This window comes from Salmo salar, chromosome ssa19 (assembly GCF_905237065.1).
Source record: "Salmo salar chromosome ssa19, Ssal_v3.1, whole genome shotgun sequence".
Classification (NCBI taxonomy): Eukaryota; Metazoa; Chordata; class Actinopteri; order Salmoniformes; family Salmonidae; genus Salmo; species Salmo salar.
The window spans coordinates 4,153,809-4,172,825 of NC_059460.1; the positions used below are offsets into that span (position 1 = coordinate 4,153,809).

The 19,017-nt window shown below is 41.9% G+C and overlaps 1 pseudogene; it reads right to left on the bottom strand.

Annotated features, from left to right (window-relative positions):
* Positions 1 to 1,200: 1,200 nt before the first annotated feature.
* Positions 1,201 to 19,017, bottom strand: part of LOC106578334 (ankyrin repeat and fibronectin type-III domain-containing protein 1-like) — a 60,490-nt pseudogene continuing 42,673 nt past the window's right edge.

The following is a 19,017-nucleotide window of genomic DNA, read 5'->3' on the forward strand; positions in this document are numbered from 1 at the left end:
TGTTCCTGCTCTCAGGATGAAAAAGAAACACCAGAAAGTAAGTGCCAGGATCCCAAAGAAATAGCATCCTCCTTTCTCCCATCCCTCCCTCCCTCTCCGCCTCCCTTCCTCCTTATTTCTATCCTTCTGTCTTATGTGTTCTCCTAGCTCTCTCCTTCCCAAAGTCAAAACAGTGGCCAACGAAGGCGAGTCTGACATAGTGACAAGCTGGCTGGTCAAATTGCCGGACAGATTCCAGATTTCTTCCCGAGAAAAAGGCTTGTCTGCCCGCATGTGGCTGCAGATGACGAAACCGTGGTGTTCTGGCAACGCAGGCGCCAAAATATGTTGCCGTCAATCATGCTTCATGCCAGAGCACCGTGGCATTAATTCATTGATCTTCTACACCATCACATTCCTTTTTGGGCTCCAACATTTGATGATGCAAATAATATAAAAATAACTGTTTTCCATTTGCTTTTGTCCATTTGGTGTCCAGATGAGGGTTGAGGAAGGAAGGGAAGTTTACATGGGATGGGAGGAGACCGCATGGAAACAGAGTCTCACAGAAGCACTTCAGTTAACAAAATAATGAACAAATAAACAAACAAAATCATTTACTAGTCTCTGTACAGTAGTTGGTTGGGAAAAACAACCAAAGAGGAAAAGAGAGAGAAAGAGAGGGTGAAAAGGAAAGAAAGTTCCAGTGGAAGTTGGACAACAATTCATTATAACCTGACATCCTCAAGCCAAGTTCCCCATACCTTCACACTGGTTTCCTTGGGTAGCCTTGTTCGGTACTGTGGGTACACCCGTAACGTGGCGTTCCAGCTTTTCCTGTGGGTACCGTGGGAGTGGGCACCCGAGAGCCTCTGGGTGCCGTTGTCCTCTGACAGAGTGCGGGCAAGGGGGTTTGGCAGGCACTGCTCAGTAGGGCAGTAGCAGTCCACAGAGGAGGGTCGGTGCTAGCAGTGGGTGGAGGGAGGAGGATGGCGATGGTGAGGGTGAGTGGGCAGGATGACCACCAGAGGGAGAGGAGAAATCAAGACTACTGGTTCTCACACAGAAGGCCTGCCTCTTCTCCACAATCCTCAGTAGTTCGATCTGCCGGCTGAGTAGGATGAAGTCGCAGTCCCTTCGCCTCTCCACCCGGGCCCCACTCCGCTCTGCTGTCATTCGTTTGGGGCTCCGAGGTCTGGAGAATGTCGGGGGTGGAGTCCCTCAGCTCCCCCATCCCTGAACCCTTTCCACCCCCTCCAGCACACTGTCGTGGGGGCTCTGGGCATGGCTGGTATTGTAGTCACTGTCGGTGGTAAGGAAGACCTCAGAGGAACCCTCTTTGTAGGAGAGACCGTGGAAGTCTACTGGGAGGGAGAAACAAAACACACATAATTATGTATTTTTAAGTCAACCACACACAAGCATTCCCATTTGGGTAAAATACACACAACAGCCATTCACCTTAAGATAACCCACACACAAACACTTATTTATTTTCTTGTAAAACGGACCCAACATCATAAGACCGTGTGGTCAGAACAATTATTTATCTTTGGGTCAACCACACAAAATCATTCCCTTTGAAGTAAAACACACACAACTATTCACTTTTGTAAAACCCACAAACAAACAATAATTGATTTTCTTGTAAAACAGACCCAACACCACAAGACCGTGTTATCAGAATGAAAAACTTGTGGCCCTATCCCTGTCTCACTAGAGTGCTTGCGGCTGGGTTCGGGGGAGGGCATAGGCAAGGGCAGGTAGTCTGGCTGGGAGGAGGTGGAGCGGGGCGTGTCAGGCACAACGTCACTGGAGAAGTCGATGATCCAGGCCAGGGAAAGGCCACCTGTGGGCTGCTTGTAGCGGGCATACTGTAGAGCATCTATGATCCACCGTGCCTCTGGTCACACCTCCTTCATTTGCTGTAGAAAGGGGAAACACACAGGAAAAATACATTATTTACTTTTAGTGCTCTTTGAAACATCATGTGCAATAATTGAACTCCAGGTGACCTGTAATCTATTAGCTCCTTGTGTGATAATATCTTAGCGCTTATATGGCTCTAGTTATCACTATTGAGCACCTGGAGACTAAATCCATATCAGGATATCAGGGTTATGGTTATCCTGTCTGGGTTGGGGGCAGTATTTTCACGGCTGGATGAAAAACGTACCCAATTTAAACAGGTTACTACTCTGGCCCAGAAACTAGAATGTGCATATTATTAGTAGATTTGGATAGAAAACACTCTGAAGTCTCTAAAACTGTTTGAATGGTGCCTGTGAGTATAACAGAACTCATATGGCAGGCAAAAACCTGAGAAAAATCCAAGCAGGAAGTGAAAAGTCTGAGAATTGTAGTTCTTCTTTTGATTCTCTATCGAAGCTACAGTGTCTGTGGGGTGACGTTGCACTTCCTAAGGCTTCCATTGGCTGTCTAAAGCCTTCAGAAAGTGGTTTGAGCATTTTCCTGTCACTGGGCAGATAATAGGAGCTCATTCACTGAGTGGTCTGCCTGGCAAAAAAGGGATTGGATATGCGCAGTCACGCGAGCACGCCGTTCCTTCTTTTTCTTCTTGAATGAATATGCTATTGTCCGGTTGGAATATTATCGCAATTTTACATTAAAAATACCATAAAGATTGATTTTAAACAGTGTTTGACATGCTTCTATATACGGTAATGGAACATTTTGACTTTTCGTCTCTCGTTCCGCGCTCGCGCGTTATGCCTTTGGATAAGTGACCTGTACGCACGAACAAAACAGAGGTATTTGTACATAAATATGGATTATTTCGAACAAAAACAACATTTCTTGTGGAAGTAGCAGTCCTGGGAGTGCATTCTGACGAAGATCAGCAAAGGTAAGAGAATATTTATAATACTAATTCTGAGTTTAGGTTGCCCCGAACTTGGCGGGTGTCTGAATAGCTCACCGTGATGGCTGAGCTATGTACTCAGAATATTGAAAAATGTGCTTTCTCCGTAAAGCTATTTTAAAATCTGACACAGTGGTTGCATCCAGGGGTAGTCTATCTATAATTCTTAAAATAATTGTTATATATTTTGTCAACGTTTATGATTAGTATTTTTGTAAATTGATGTGCACATTCACTGGACGTTTTGGTGGGAATACATTTTGTGAACATCACGCGCCAATGTAAAATGTTGTTTTTGGATATAAATATAAACTTTTTCGAACAAAACATACATGTATTGTGTAACATAATGTCCTAGGAATGTCATCTAATGAAGATCGTCAAAGGTTAATGCTTCATTTAGCTGTGTTTTGGGTTTTATTGACACATGTCCTTGCTTGGAAAATGTCTGTGTGATTATTTTTGTCTATGTACTCTCCTAACATAATCTAATGATTTGCTTTCGCTGTAAAGCCTTTTTGAAATCTGACAATGTGGTTAGATTAACGAGAAGTTTATCTTTAAAATGGTGTAAAATAGTTATATGTTTAAGAAAGTTGAATTATGACATTTTGTTGTTTTTGAATTTGCCACCCTGATATTTCACTGGCTGTGTCCTGCTCGCTAGCGTCCCACTTAGCCCATAGAAGTTATATCAGCTAGGACTTCCATCTACCTGCATGTGCTCCTGGACCTGCTGATGTTTCTGCTTGGCAGCGTGGAGCTCCGTCTCGGAGAAGGCCTCCCTCAGGGTCTACTGGGACATGAGCAACTCCAGTTCCAGCAGGGCAGACACACGGCAGTACTGCCCTATAAAGCTGGGGCAGTAGGCATCAAAGTGAACTGTAGAAGGGACAGGATTTAAAAGCGTACAAAAAGACTAAATAACTCACAGATAAAAATACTAACACCTTTTCAGTATACTAGGCGTCTGTTACAAGTCACGACTTCACAGAAGAGCCATTTGAAAAATAAATAAAAAAATTCAGCAAAATGCATTTTTTGGCAGAAATGCCTTCTCAAATGTGTGAACTTTCATGTGCCTTAATTATAAACTTTTATGCCAACTGTAAATACGAATAAAGTTGTTAAATTACGAGCCTAGTTGGTTAACCAAAGAAAAAGTCAGAAACCTTCCCGCTAGCCATGATTGGCTGAGATAATGAGTGGGCTGGACATGCCGAGAGATTAGTTTCAGATTGGTCCGCGGTGTAGCATCTTGTGTCTATAAAATCAGCTGCTCGTTATGAGTAGATAAGCTTTTCTACTGCAGTTTTTTCGAAAGAAAGCAATGGAGAACTGCAAAAATGTTGCTACTGCTCTCAATAACATTGCTGCCCTGAATTTATCAGGCGCTATCGACAAAGGTCAGCGGGAAAAAGTTGTGATGGACTACTTTCTGGAGGACTGCTGACTCTCTCTGACTCTGAAAATGAATCAGACGATGAGGAAATCCCTGATTTAGGTTAAAAAAAAATAATTGAAGAAGACATTGTAGAGTCTTCTGATGACAGTGATGGGGAAGAAACGGCGATCAACAGTGTTCTTGTCACGAAAGAAGTTGACCAAGTTTTGAAATCAGTGGAACACAACGGGCCAAACAAACTAAACAGAAACGACACAGGAAGTCTTATTTAATAAAAGGGATTGCAGTCTGTCATGAAGCTTTCATCCATGTCTACGGGTAAGAATCTAGATAAAGTTTCAGATATTATATGTTTCTATTTTTGGTCAGAAAGTTGTTTTCATTGCAAGTTAAACCTTGCTGTTAGCCAGCTGGAGTTTGATGGCTGGCTTGCTAGCTAACATTGAACCTATTTGGCTAACTTTAGCTAGCTATGACAATCAGTTTGTATTGCTAGTAACGTTACTCTATGGATTGGGATTATAGTTATTTTTTTAGCTAGCTAGCTAACGTTAACATGACATGTCTAAACAAAAGACCCCAAGTTAAAGCTTGCTGTTAGCTAGCTAACGTTAGCTGAGGTTAGATGGCTGGCTTGCTAGCTAACATGAACTTGTGTGTGTAACTTTAGTGATATTTTCTCAGAATGCCAATTCACATTGCAAGTTATAGCCTAATGTTAGCTAGCTAACAAGCTAACATTGAACCTATTTGGTTAACTTTAGCTAGCTATGACAATCAGTTTGTATTGCTCATTATAGCTTGCAGTTAGCTAGCCAGCTGACGTGTATGAACTGTGTGTAGTGATGTTATCTCAGAATGCCATTTCGCATCTATTGTATAATAATTTAAAAATATTTGTATCTGGAATTTGTCTTTCAGTATCAGTAGAAAATGCCTGACTCTCCTCCACCAGTCATACAAGGAGAATGATCAAATGCCTCCCATCAAAAAGAGAGCTGGCCCAAGCAAGCAAAGGCAGCAACGCGGTCATCAACTACATGCACCATTTCTTCACCAACTACGGAGTTGGGGAAATACATGTGGACCTGAATTGTGATAACTGCAGTGGCCAAAACAAGAACAAGTTTGTGCTCTGGTATTGTACCTGGCGGACCATGCACAAGCTCCACCACAGTCTGGACCTTCACTTCCTGATCACAGGCCACACCAAGTTTGCCCCCGACTGGTGCTTCGGCCTCATAAAGCAGCGCTTCAGAAAGACCATTGTGAACACTTTGTCTGAGATTGCTGGTGTTGTGAAGGACAGCACTGTGTCAGGGGGTCAATAACCCACAGCTTGTTGGACTGGAGGATGGTACGGAAAGCTGGAAAGCTATGGCTGGCAACAACACCTGACTCCGTATTTCAGGCCACTGCCACAGTTCAAGCAGTACCAGCACTTCAGGTGAAAATCATTTTCATTGCATTGTATGAGGTTATTCTTCTTATCTAAACTTGGGAGGTGAATTGATGTTGTGCAGTGTTGTAATGTCTTCAGATTTTTGTTTTGGTTATTTCCTGTTTTACAGCTTCGATGCTCTGGAGCCTGGTATTGTTGTCGCCAAGGAGCGTTCAGACTGTCGGGACCAGGTTTCAACTGCTGCTCAACGCTGATATCCTTCCTCCCATAGATGGTCTGCCTGTACAAACACCACCTGGACTGGACACAGCTAGACAAACATATATTTTTGAGAAGATCAGGGACTTTGGCGACGAAGAGGCTATGGACATCACATGTCCTGCACCAAAGTCAAGGGCAGGACCGAAACAGGCTCTCTCCTAACACACACCATACTTTGCTGCTACTATTTATTTTATCCTGCTGCTCACCTACTTTACCCCTGATTGTTTGCATATAACTACCTCGTCTATCATTGATATCGTTATTGATATTGTTGTTGTACATACTGTATATTATTTTATTTATATTGACACTATCTATTTCTAATATTGTTACTATGCAAGTATCCATTTGACTGTAACATTTACACATTCTGTAGAGACCCATCCACTTAGCAAGACATTTTATATTGATATATAAAATGAATATTGATATGTGTGGCCGTAACATGATTTTGAGACATACTACAACAATATCATGTGGCCATATCAAGTGTCCACCACATAAATATATGGTGCATGCATCTATTTATGTAATATACATGTGCACCTCACTCAGGTTTCCACTCAGGATGCATGGCCTTAACTTATGTATGGAATACTATGTGATAAGTATGTGTGTAACAGCATATAAAGTATGCTTATGTATTGGTGTGAAGGCATTTGGGAAGTGATGTAAAGTACTAAAGTAAAAATACTTTAAAGTACTACTTAAGTATTTTGGGGGGTGCCTGTACATTACTTAACTATTTCTATTTTTGGCAACTTTTATTTCACTACATTCCAAAAGAAAATAATGTACTTTTTACTCCATACATTTTCCCTGACACCCAAAAGTACATTTTGACAGGAGAATCAAATTCACACACTTATCAAGAGAACAATCCCTGGTTATCCCAACTGCATCTGATCTGGCAGACTCACTAAACACAAATGCTTTGTTTGTAAATTATGTCTGAATGTTGGAGTGTGCCCCTGGCTGTCCGTCAATAAAAATAAATAAAAATAATTGTGCCTTCTGGTGTAATACAAGGAATTTGAAATGATTTATACTTCTAGTGAAGTATGACAATTTAGTACTTTTTCTACCACTGGATGTGGCTGGGGTTATAGCATTTCTTTCACATGACCCATCAATTTAGACAAGTGTGTCTGAGTAAGTGTAATATAATATTTGTAACATATTTTTAGCTGGACACTTTCTGTTTACCTGCATGGCCTTAACTTATGTATGGAGGCTACTACCACTTTTAGTCTTAATCTTTACTACACTATTCACTGTTTAGCACTTGACCTCACATGTGAATCCTTAAAGAGATGGGTGGGCTGGTTTAAGAGGGTGTGAACAATGCTGAATGGGTGTAGAAAAAGGAGAGCGCTACAGTAGGTACCAAAACTTTCAAAGGCCCTTTGCTCAAAAGTCAGTTTACAAGTTTATCAACTTTCAAAACAGAATTACATTCCCATTGTTCCTCAAAAATGCAGTATGTGATATACCATTTTGTAGCTCTGAGTGTCTACTTTTACCCAATGTAAAAAAAAAAAAAATATCAAATTTTGCCACATAAAACCAATTTGAGCCGGTTAGTCACAAATGCACTTTATGCAGTTGTTTCCTGTTCAGTGTACTTCAGATAAGTTTCACATAACTTTTTAATGACTTTTAATTGCTTTGGGTTTAGTGCACACTGTCACAACAGTCTCAAGCATTCATTTGGAGTCAACTGCACAAACCATTTTAAGTCACAATAGGCCAACTAATCTGAAGTCAATTGAATGTACATAGTTGAATAAATAACAGTAATGGGAAAAAAGAAGAAAATCACACTAGACAGAGCAGTACTGACCCTGCTCAAAGAACTGCAGAGGCAAGTTGAGAAAGCCTGATTGGGGGGGTAGGGGTTGTTCTGGCCGGGGGCCGTACACATGTTGTCTGAGGGGGGCAGCAGCAGCAGGAAGGACACCTTGTCCCCAAACTCCAACACCTCCTGGGCATAGATACGGAATTCCTGTGCCTGGAAGAGGGGGACAGCATACTGAGTCACAACTATGACATTATTGCCATGTAGTAGATGGATATACAGCATAGATGTTAGAAATGGATGGCTGGAAGGATGGTTGAAATGTATTACAACTACAGTACAACTACAGATTTTTACTGTGGTCATCTTTGGGTGTTTCTGACATTTTATAATTTTTTGAAAGGCTCAGGATCTACAATGCTTATCTAGTGATAATAAGCAATAATTGATGGATGGATGGATGCTGACCTGGCTGACGGGATTGTTCATGTGGGTCATGAGGTCCTTGGCAGCACTGTGTAAGTTCTATAGGAGGCGGTGTGGAGCGCTCTGGATATCCTGGTCCATCTCCAGAGACTCCTCCAAAGAACTGAGGGCCTGCAGCCACTGCCACTCCTCCCTGACATGCACACGCGCACACACACACACACATTTACATATATACAGTATTACAGACAATAGCTAGTATTTCAATAACAATACCGTAACATGAAACCAATAAATTCACTAATACCGGATACCGGATATCCAGGTACTTCACCGAGACACATTACAGTTGTTTCGTATCTTGGTGTGACAGAGGACGTTGGGCAGCTTTTGAGGCACCAGGGTTCTGATCTGGTCCATGGCGCTACACAGCTTCAGGTAGCCCAGGTACAGGCCTGGGGAGAGGAGCTTCCTGCTCCGTCTGTGGTAGGCCAGCTTCTCCTGAAATAATGACGGGAACCAGATGGGGAAGACATGAGACTGGGATTGCCTTTGATAATGTATATTTTAATGTCATTTATTTAGATATTTACATTTTACATTACATTACATTTTAGTCATTTAGCAGACGCTCTTATCAGAGCGACTTACAAATTGGTGCATTCACCTATAATATCCAGTGGAACAACCACTTTACAATAGTGCATCTAAATCTTTTAAGGGGGGGGGTTAGAAGGATTACCTTATCCTATCCCAGGTATTCCTTGAAGAGGTGGGGTTTCAGGTGTCTCCGGAAGGTGGTGATTGACTCCGCTGTCCTGGCGTCGTGAGGGAGCTTGTTCCACCATTGGGGTGCCAGAGCAGCGAACAGTTTTGACTGGGCTGAGCGGGAACTGTGCTTCCTCAGAGGTAGGGAGGCGAGCAGGCCAGAGGTGGATGAACGGAGTGCCCTTGTTTGGGTGTAGGGCCTGATCAGAGCCTGAAGGTACGGAGGTGCCGTTCCCCTCACAGCTCCGTAGGCAAGCACCATGGTCTTGTAGCGGATGCGAGCTTCGACTGGAAGCCAGTGGAGAGAGCGGAGGAGCGGGGTGACGTGAGAGAACTTGGGAAGGTTGAACACCAGACGGGCTGCGGCGTTCTGGATGAGTTGTAGGGGTTTAATGGCACAGGCAGGGAGCCCAGCCAACAGCGAGTTGCAGTAATCCAGACGGGAGATGACAAGTGCCTGGATTAGGACCTGCGCCGCTTCCTGTGTGAGGCAGGGTCGTACTCTGCGAATGTTGTAGAGCATGAACCTACAGGATCGGGTCACCGCCTTGATGTTGGTGGAGAACGACAGGGTGTTGTCCAGGGTCACGCCAAGGCTCTTAGCACTCTGGGAGGAGGACACAAGGGAGTTGTCAACCGTGATGGCGGTTATATTGTTGTTGCTTTGAGGGCTTTGAGGATCGGGTTGCTCCAGTCTATGGTATTTGGGGGTTTTAAGTTCATATTAAATAATAACCATATAATGCATTTTATTTTTGTTCAATTATATAATTTGTTCATATTTGGAATCATAAACTATATTTATCCTGTATCCAATACATCAATGGAGTTGATCGTGACCGCCAGAACTGAAGCTCCAGCCATTGTTTTTGGAATAAAAACCCCAAACCAACATGCAGCGCAAACAAAACAACATCAGATTGGCTGGTATTAGGTTCACCAGAAACAAAAATGTACTCTAATTCATATTCAGAGAGCATTGGTAGTGACAAGCTCAATGTTCATTGGATTTTTTGATTTCTAGATTTTTTTGTGTTTGACATTTTACTGCATTGTTAGGAGCTAGTAAAGTGAGCATTTCGCTGCAACATCTGCTAAACTGTGTACGCGACCACTGAACTTTTATTTGATTAGCCTTTCTGGATATGTACAGTATGGCCTATTGCAATGAACATTGGCCAGCGCACTAGCACAAGGTAATCTCTATCTCTTGTTAAACAATCAAACCATGGTAAAATCACCCGCACAGCTGATCTCAATTGCCTCTATCATTGGCCACCGATTTACCGGTCCCTAAAGTAAATGCTCGGGGGAACTTTTAGTTCTGATTGCTGCCAATTTTTTCAAGACAATTTCAAACTCTGGTGGGTATTATCATCGGAACAAATGAATCTTGCTTTTTTAGCAGACTAAGGGCAATTTATCTATTTGACAATAATTCCGTACAACTAAAATAAAGTATTTTTTACTTGTTTACTATCTAAAGTGCCAATTTACCCGACACCTTTTCGTTTCCAATTCATGTAATCCATTAATTACAACTTGTCTTTAACCTTTTCACATGTGAGTTCCAAATATCTCTAACGGTGAGTTTTTTTATGCACGTGATGTCAAAATGCATTCACTGTTCCTAAATGTGATTGTTAAGAAACAGGACAGTTCATCTACGCTGTCCTCAAACCAAGGCACGCTGTCCTCAAATCAAGGTATGCTGCCTGCTAATTATCTATAGACTATGTTTCAACTTGTCAATTTTAAATTATTTTCTAACAAGTTTTATTTTCTAACAACAGTTTTAATTGAGGTGTTCTGCCTCATTAATTCACATAAGAAGTAGCCCATTTCAAATCAAATCAAATTTGTCACATACACATATTTAGCAGATTGCTATTGTGGGTGTAGTGAAATTTATGTTTGAGGCTTTACTGAGCCGGGGAAAAGCTTCACTCTTCAACGAGACCCCAATCACTTCCTCAGTGTTTCCCCAGATCAAGTATGAAGACATTGTGCATCTCTAGTCAGAACCGGCCTTGTACAAACTTTTCCCCCAGCACATTTTCTCCCTGGCACCTGCATTGCCTTCATTGTTTTCCTTACAAATTGGACTTTGGACATGTATGCATTCCTATCAAAGTAATTGGCTTATTTTCTGTATATTGTGTTGTCGTTTCTACTGTAGCACACAGTATGTATTTTTTTTATTTTACCTGTATTTAAATAGGCAAGTCAGTTAAGAACATATTCTTATTTACAATGATGGCCTATCCCGGCCAAACCTTCCCTTTCCCCAAACCCAGAAGACGCTGAGCTAATTATGAACCTGTAGACTGCTGCACCACTCGGGAGCCATGGATCATAATGTATTTATTTTATTCACGTTTTCAAGTCCTGGTGACAAATCATGCATTCCGATTCTAGCATAGATTGACTCTTCCGTGACAACCAGAATGCATTGTAGGATGTCAACAAACATGGTGCCACACATAGCCAGCATTAGCTTAGCATTAGCTCATCATAATCAGTACAACCTTCGCAAAGTCGGAGCTCTAGAAAGAGGCCCGAGTTCCCAAGTTGGTATTCCGAGTTGGATGACCGTAAAAAAAAAAAAATCCCAGTCGGAGCTAGTTTTTATCTGAGTTCCCAGTTGTCTTGAACACACTGAAGTCGGAGATTTCCGAGTTCCCAGTTGTTTTGAACACGGCATCAGATTGTAACGTTGGTATGTTAGGGTTGCCAGCTGAGACGCCCCTTTCAGCTGAGACGCCCCTTTATTTAGTGTATAAACTTCTCCTGTGTTTGCACCCCATTTATTGATAAATCCCCCATCATTTCCTGCATCATATGCCCCTACAATACCTTTCCCCATTTCTACCCCAATGGACTTTAATACCCCCCACAAACCCCCATAAAATGGTTTCATACCTGTTTAGCTTTCACGCTACGGTTAGGCTAGGCAGTAGGCTTGTATTTGGTGTGATGATCTGTGAGGTGATAACATTTCATTTTCTTTGTGAAAAACTGTAAACGACTTGTCAAGTCATATGCTTCGGTTCTTGTTTTCACTGTAACAAGTACATTGAAGATTTGTTATATGCTGACAAGTGGCACACTAAGTAAATATTTTTCAGAAAATGGGCGCAGCCATCTTTGATTTTGTTTATTTGCGTTTTATAGTGAAAAGCATTCTGGTATTAGGGAGTTTTCGCCAAGTCAAACATAACAAACATGGCAAAACAATATTGCATTTCTTCCTTATGTTCACCAGAGATGTGGTACATTGTAAACAAGTCTAGCTGTTAACCTCTTATGGCTAGGGGGCAGTATTTTCACGGCTGGATAAAAAACGTACCCGATTTAATCTGGTTACTAATCCTACCCAGTAACTAGAATATGCATATACTTATTATATATGGATAGAAAACACCCTAAAGTTTCTAAAACTGTTTGAATGGTGTCTGTGAGTATAACAGAACTCAAATGGCAGGTCAAAACCTGAGAGATTCCTTTACAGGAAGTGGCCTGTCTGACCATTTCTGGAACTTCTTTGCCATCTCTATCTTTTACTAAGGATCTCTGCTCTAACGTGACACTTCCTACGTCGTCCATAGGCGCTCAGAGCCCGGGAAAAACCTGAATGTCGTCATCCCAGCCCCAGACTGAAACACATTATCGCCTTTCTCAAGTGGCCGATCAAGGGACTCTGGGCTTAGGCGCGTGACCTGGCCGCCCCCGTCTTTGTGATTTTTTCCTCTGTTTGCCGAAAAGGAGATTCCCGGTCGGAATATTATCGCTTTTCTACGAGAAAAATGGCATAAAAATTGATTTTAAACAGCTGTTGACATGCTTCGAAGTACGGTAATGGAATATTTAGAATTTTTTTGTCACGAATTGCGCCATGCGCACGACCCTTCTTTACCATTTCGGATAGTGTCTGGAACGCACGAACAAAACGCCGCTATTCGGATATAACGATGGATTATTTGGGACCAAACCAACATTTGTTATTGAAGTAGCAGTCCTGGGAGTGCATTCTGACGAAGACAACAAAGGTAATGAAACTTTTGTAATAGTAAATCGGAGTTTGATCAGGGCTAAACTTGGTCGGTGTCTAAATGGCTAGCCGTGATGGCTGGGCTATCTACTGAGAATATTGCAAAATGTGCTTTCACCGAAAAGCTATTTTAAAATTGGACATATCGAGTGCATAGAGGAGTTCTGTATCTATAATTCTTAAAATAATTGTTATGTTTTTTGTGAACGTTTATCGTGAGTAATTTAGTAAATTCACCGGATGTTTGCGGGGGGTATGCTAGTTCTGAACGTCACATGCTAATGTAAAAAGCTGGTTTTTGATATAAATATGAACTTGATTGAACAAAACATGCATGCATTGTATAACATAATGTCCTAGGGTTGTCATCTGATGAAGATCATCAAAGGTTAGTGCTGCATTTAGCTGTGGTTTTGTTTTTTGTGACATTATATGCTAGCTTGAAAAATGGGTGTCTGATTATTTCTGGCTTGGTACTCTGCTGACATAATCTAATGTTTTGCTTTCGCTGTAAAGCCTTTTTGAAATCGGACAGTGTGGTTAGATAAAGGAGAGTCTTGTCTTTAAAATGCTGTGAAATAGTCATATGTTTGAAAAATTTAAGTTTTTGTATTTTTGAGGAATTTGTAATTCGCGCCACGCCTATCATTGGATATTGGAGCAGGTGTTCCGATAGCGGAACGTCTAGATGTAAGATGTTAAACTGCTAACTTATGTTTTCATTTGTCAGCCCAACCTGTTATTTAGACTGGTTTTGTCACACCCTGATCTGTTTCACCTCTCTTGTGCTTGTCTCCAACCCCTCCAGTTTTCGGCCATTTTCCCCATTATCCCCTGTGCATTTATACATGTGTTTTCTGTTTGTCTGTTGCCAGGTTGTCCTGTCTCGTCAAGCCTACCAGCGTCTTTTTCCGTACTTCTGTTCTTTTTAGTCCCTGTTTTCTAGTTCTTCCGGTTTTGAACATTCTGCCTGCCCTGACCCTGAGCCTGCCTGCCGTTCTGTACCTTACGGACTCTGCCCTGGATTCCTGACCTCTGCCTGCCCTTGACCTGTTGTTCGCCTGCCCCCTGTTTTGTAAATAAACTTCTGTGATTCGAACTGTCTGCATCTAGGTCTTATCCTGAGTTCTGATAGGTTTATGGAATGAGTTTAGCTGTGGATGTGTTCCGCGTGATGTTTGGATGATGAAGTTCGCATTTATCTTTTACAATAAAAGGGGAAATTGAGGAACAAAGTTGTGAAGACCTTTATTTCCCATCAGTACAAAACATTGTTTAGATGCTTTTCAGAAAACAATGCTGTTAAGATGCGTTTGTTGCATCATATGTTCTGTTGTTACTGTTCCAATCACATATTTGTGATCGTCCGCTGCAGGGACCCCTCAACAACGATCACAAATACGTGATCGTACACGTCAAAGGGTTAAAAAGAAAGTTGTCTTTAAAAATAATGGTAATGTCTTATCAAGATCGGGGGGAGTTATATTATCTCTAAATATTTTTTTTATCAAATGTAATCTAATAAAGCTATTTCAAATAGCACATATTATATTATTTTGCCATTTGAGGTGAAACATTTAAATGAAATATAGGCTTACTACTTATATATTCTTATTATACTTTAAGTATTTTTACATTCACCAGCCTTATGGTTTCCAATACACCTGTCAATATTTCCTTGAGGGCGGGAGTAGAGAACCTAGTTACTGCTGTCTGGTAGCATAATCACTTGACATGGTAACAGCAAGAGATAAACTGATGCTGTTTTATTCTTGTGTGTTTTTGGTTGCAATCACATTTGTTTAAACATTCAGATCCAGTGTTGACCTGCAGGTGCGCGTTAAATTCTGCTCGTCCGTTGCAATTGACCCAATATGTCTGAAAGACTCCAATCTTCTAATTACTCTCATTTAAATGAATGGTATTTCAGGGAATTTGAGCATAAGAGATTACGGGAGCTGTTTTGTTGGCATGGGTCCATTGTCTAGCATTTACATGTCTGCTGTGACTGTGAGTCAACTGGACTAGCTTGATAGACTACTTAGATACAAGTGACCAGTAGGTATGACAGGTAGGGTATTGCCATGTGTGTTTACAATGAAAATAATCACATGCAAAGTGGTGAAGGGTAAATGTAGGGAACAGTTTAAACATCGCTATTTTGGTTTGGCATGAATGGAGCCTTATCCTCTGTGTATGCTGAAATGCAGTTACTGTAAGTACTGGCAGGAATACAAATAGCTACAATGCATATTTTGTATTATTATCCTCAGATTCAAACTCGATCCAAATTCAATCCAATGAGCTATAAAAAATGATTCCATTATAGGGCCGGGGGATTATGCAATGTTTAAGGAAAAGGGTGTCAGTGTCGCTAATGCTACAGTGTTAAGCTACAAACACCAGTGATTGTAATGGGTTGGGACCTACATGGAGGGTGATGAGCAGCATGTCCAAGGCCGTGGGTTCCTTGGGGGACGATATTGGACTTGTGTTGGAGCTGGAGCTTACACAGCTGGGTCCACTTGGGACATGCGTTCATGTCCCTCAGCAACACCAGCAGGGCGTTGCAATAATTATCTTTGATTGGCTCAAAATAAACCTGATCCAGGTCCCGAGTTCCCAGCATGCCCTGCAAAAACATCCCCAAAAAGACACTTTCAAAGACACCTTACTTTTGATGGTTTTGACCAGAATCTGATGGTCCCAATTAACATTTGATGGTTCTGACCAATTTTAATCAATATTTAATGGTGTTGGCTAAGAGTTGTTTGTTTCGATGAAGATTGGATGGTTTTGACCACGTTATCAGTCGTAACCAGTCATAAACAACCATGAGTGTTTCTAAGGCGTTATTAAGGTGTTATGTCATGTTTATAACAGTATTGATGTGTAAGGAAGAACCTGGAGCTGGGAGATGGCCTGCAGCATCTTGAGGCGTGTCTGGAGGGTGCATGAGCAGAAGGACTGAGAGGGGCTGAGACACTGCTGCAGCCATGGAATCTCCTCCCATAGGTAGGACACCTGGGGATGGAGGATACACAATCACTTTCTTTTACGCTACAGAAATGACCAGTTATTAGAAAGTAAAGGGTGAAATGGTAATCGCACAGTAATAACTAATACTTGTTTATTTCTCCAGGACTCATTAAATCAAGCACCACTGGGTACCATTAGGTATCAGGTTCATAGCATGTTAGACATTTTGTTGAATTATTTTAAGTACTGCTAGTACCAGAAGGTACTAAATGTAAATACCAGTGGAAACTGTCAAATGTGAAACGTGAGGAATGGAACTAGTGCGTTTGTTACCTTAGTGAAGACTAGGAAGTCTTGCATCAGTGAGCTGGAGTAGGAGTCCTCTATCTCTACGATGGGGATCTGTTCCTTAGGCGTCACCAGGACGTTGTCGTCTTGGAAGAATATAGATGTCAAGTAGAGCCCTCTGGAAAACCATAGAGACAAAGCAGTCACTTAGTTTTGAACAATTGTCAAAAGTCGCTAATTCAAGACAGCACAATAGTGGCCTTGAACTATTAATTCTAACAATCGCCTATAGGTAAAATGACATATGAGATTATATTTTGTGGCATTTCTAGCATTTATTGGTGTCAAAACAAATTATCTCATGAAAGTGAAGATGGATGAAGGGAGGAGATACAATACTTTTATCACCTCGCTAGATCATAAAGGAACAATTGTCCAGACAGAGGTTAAGGTTACGAATTCCCGGTTTATTAACCCAACTCAACACAGACTACTATTTGGCCGTAGCCCACGCCAAATCAATTAAGGATACCCATATAAAACAACCGTGACCATCTCTTATTAAGACCAGACGTAAGAGAGAGAACAATGGCTAAACATGGTCTTAAATTTGCGATGCTCCACCCCCCGCCACTCCACCAACCACCAGGATGCCCGGCACAAGAACATTCCAGGCATTCGCATGGTTGGCAGATAGCAGGTTGACTGGCATGTCGAAACCCGCGAACACTGGGTAGTGGTAAGTACAGTGAGAGAAAAGTATTTGATCCCCTGCTGATTTTGTACGTTTGCCCACTGACAAAGAAATGATCAGTCTATAATTTTAATGGTAGGTTTATTTGAACAGTGAGAGACAGAATAACAACAATAAGTATTTGACCCTTCTGCAAAACATGACTTAGTACTTGGTGACAAAACCCTTGTTGGCAATCACAGAGGTCAGACGTTTCTTGTAGTTGGCCACCAGGTTTGCACACATCTCAGGAGGGATTTTGTCCCACTCCTCTTTGCAGATCTTCATTAAGTCATTAAGGTTTCGAGGCTGACGTTTGGCAACTCGAACCTTCAGCTCCCTCCACAGATTTTCTATGGGATTAAGGTTTGGAGACTGGCTAGGCCACTCCAGGACCTTAATGTGCTTCTTCTTGAGCCACTCCTTTGTTGCCTTGGCCGTGTGTTTTGGGTGATTGTCATGCTGGAATACCCATCCACGACCCATTTTCAATGCCCTGGCTGAGGGAAGGAGGTTCTCACCCAAGATTTGACAGTACATGGTCCCGTCCATCGTCCCTTTGATGCAGTGAAGTTGTCCCCTTAGCAGAAAAACACCACCAAAGCATAATGTTTCCACCTCCATGTTTGACGGTGGGGATGGTAATCTTGGGGTCATAGGCAGCATTCCTCCTCCAAACACGGCGAGTTGAGTTCATGCCAATGAGCTCCATTTTGGTCTCATCTGACCACAACACTTTCACCCAGTTGTCCTCTGAATCATTCAGATGTTCATTGGCAAACTTCAGACGGGCATGTATATGTGCTTTCTTGAGCAGGGGGACCTTGCAGGCGCTGCAGGATTTCAGTCCTTCACGGCGTAGTGTGTTACCAATTGTTTTCTTGGTGACTATGGTCCCAGCTGCCTTGAGATCATTGACAAGATCCTCCCGTGTAGTTCTGGGCTGATTCCTCACCGTTCTCATGACCATTGCAACTCCACGAGGTGAGATCTTGCATGGAGCCCCAGGCCGAGGGAGATTGACAGTTCTTTTGTGTTTCTTCAATTTGCGAATAATCGCACCACCTGTTGTCACCTTCTCACCAAGCTGCTTGGCGATGGTCTTGTAGCCCATTCCAGCCTTGTGTAGGTCTACAATCTTGTCCCTGACATCCTTAGAGAGCTCTTTGGTCTTGGCCATGGTGGAGAGTTTGGAATCTGATTGATTGATTGCTTCTGTGGACAGGTGTCTTTTATACAGGTAACAAACTGAGATTAGGAGCACTCCCTTTAAGAGTGTGCTCCTAATCTCAGTTTGTTACCTGTATAAAAGACACCTGGGAGCCAGAAATCTTTCTGATTGAGAGGGGGTCAAATAATTATTTCCCTCATTAAAATGCAAATCAATTTATAACATTTTTGACATGCGTTTTTCTGGATTTTTTTGTTGTTATTCTGTCTCTCACTGTTCAAATAAACCTACCATTAAAATTATAGACTGATGATTTCTTTGTCAGTGGGCAAACGTACAAAATCAGCAGGGGATCAAATACTTTTTTCCCTCACTGCACAACACAACCAACGGACAGCATAACACATAACACACAGCTGTCTGTGTGGGTCGCAATACATAGAGGTGTAAAGGGAGACCAGAAAAGCGGTTATGTACCATTTCAAGCTTTTGACAAATTTGCTTTTTGGCTGGAATAGGTGGCGCAGGCATTTGAATACAGTGTTTCCTTACATGTGGAGGGGCTTTGCACTGCTCTGGAAGGACAAGACATTCAAGACAATGATTCATAGAATTACCAAGCCAAAGACACAGTAACAATTTACAGTAAGAATCTGTTTTCCTCGGTGCATCAGTGTTAGGAATGGAATCCTGTGTCCCACAACTTAGGTGTATGTAGTGTGGTGGAATGTGTTGTTCTATTCAGGTTTAGTTGACAGTCACTCACACTCTGCTGCAGATTATAGGGCCAGAGGGAACCAGTCATTCCCAAAGGGGGGCTGGATGTGTGAGTGTGTGTGTTTTTTTTTGTTTTATTATCCTTGTGGGGCCCA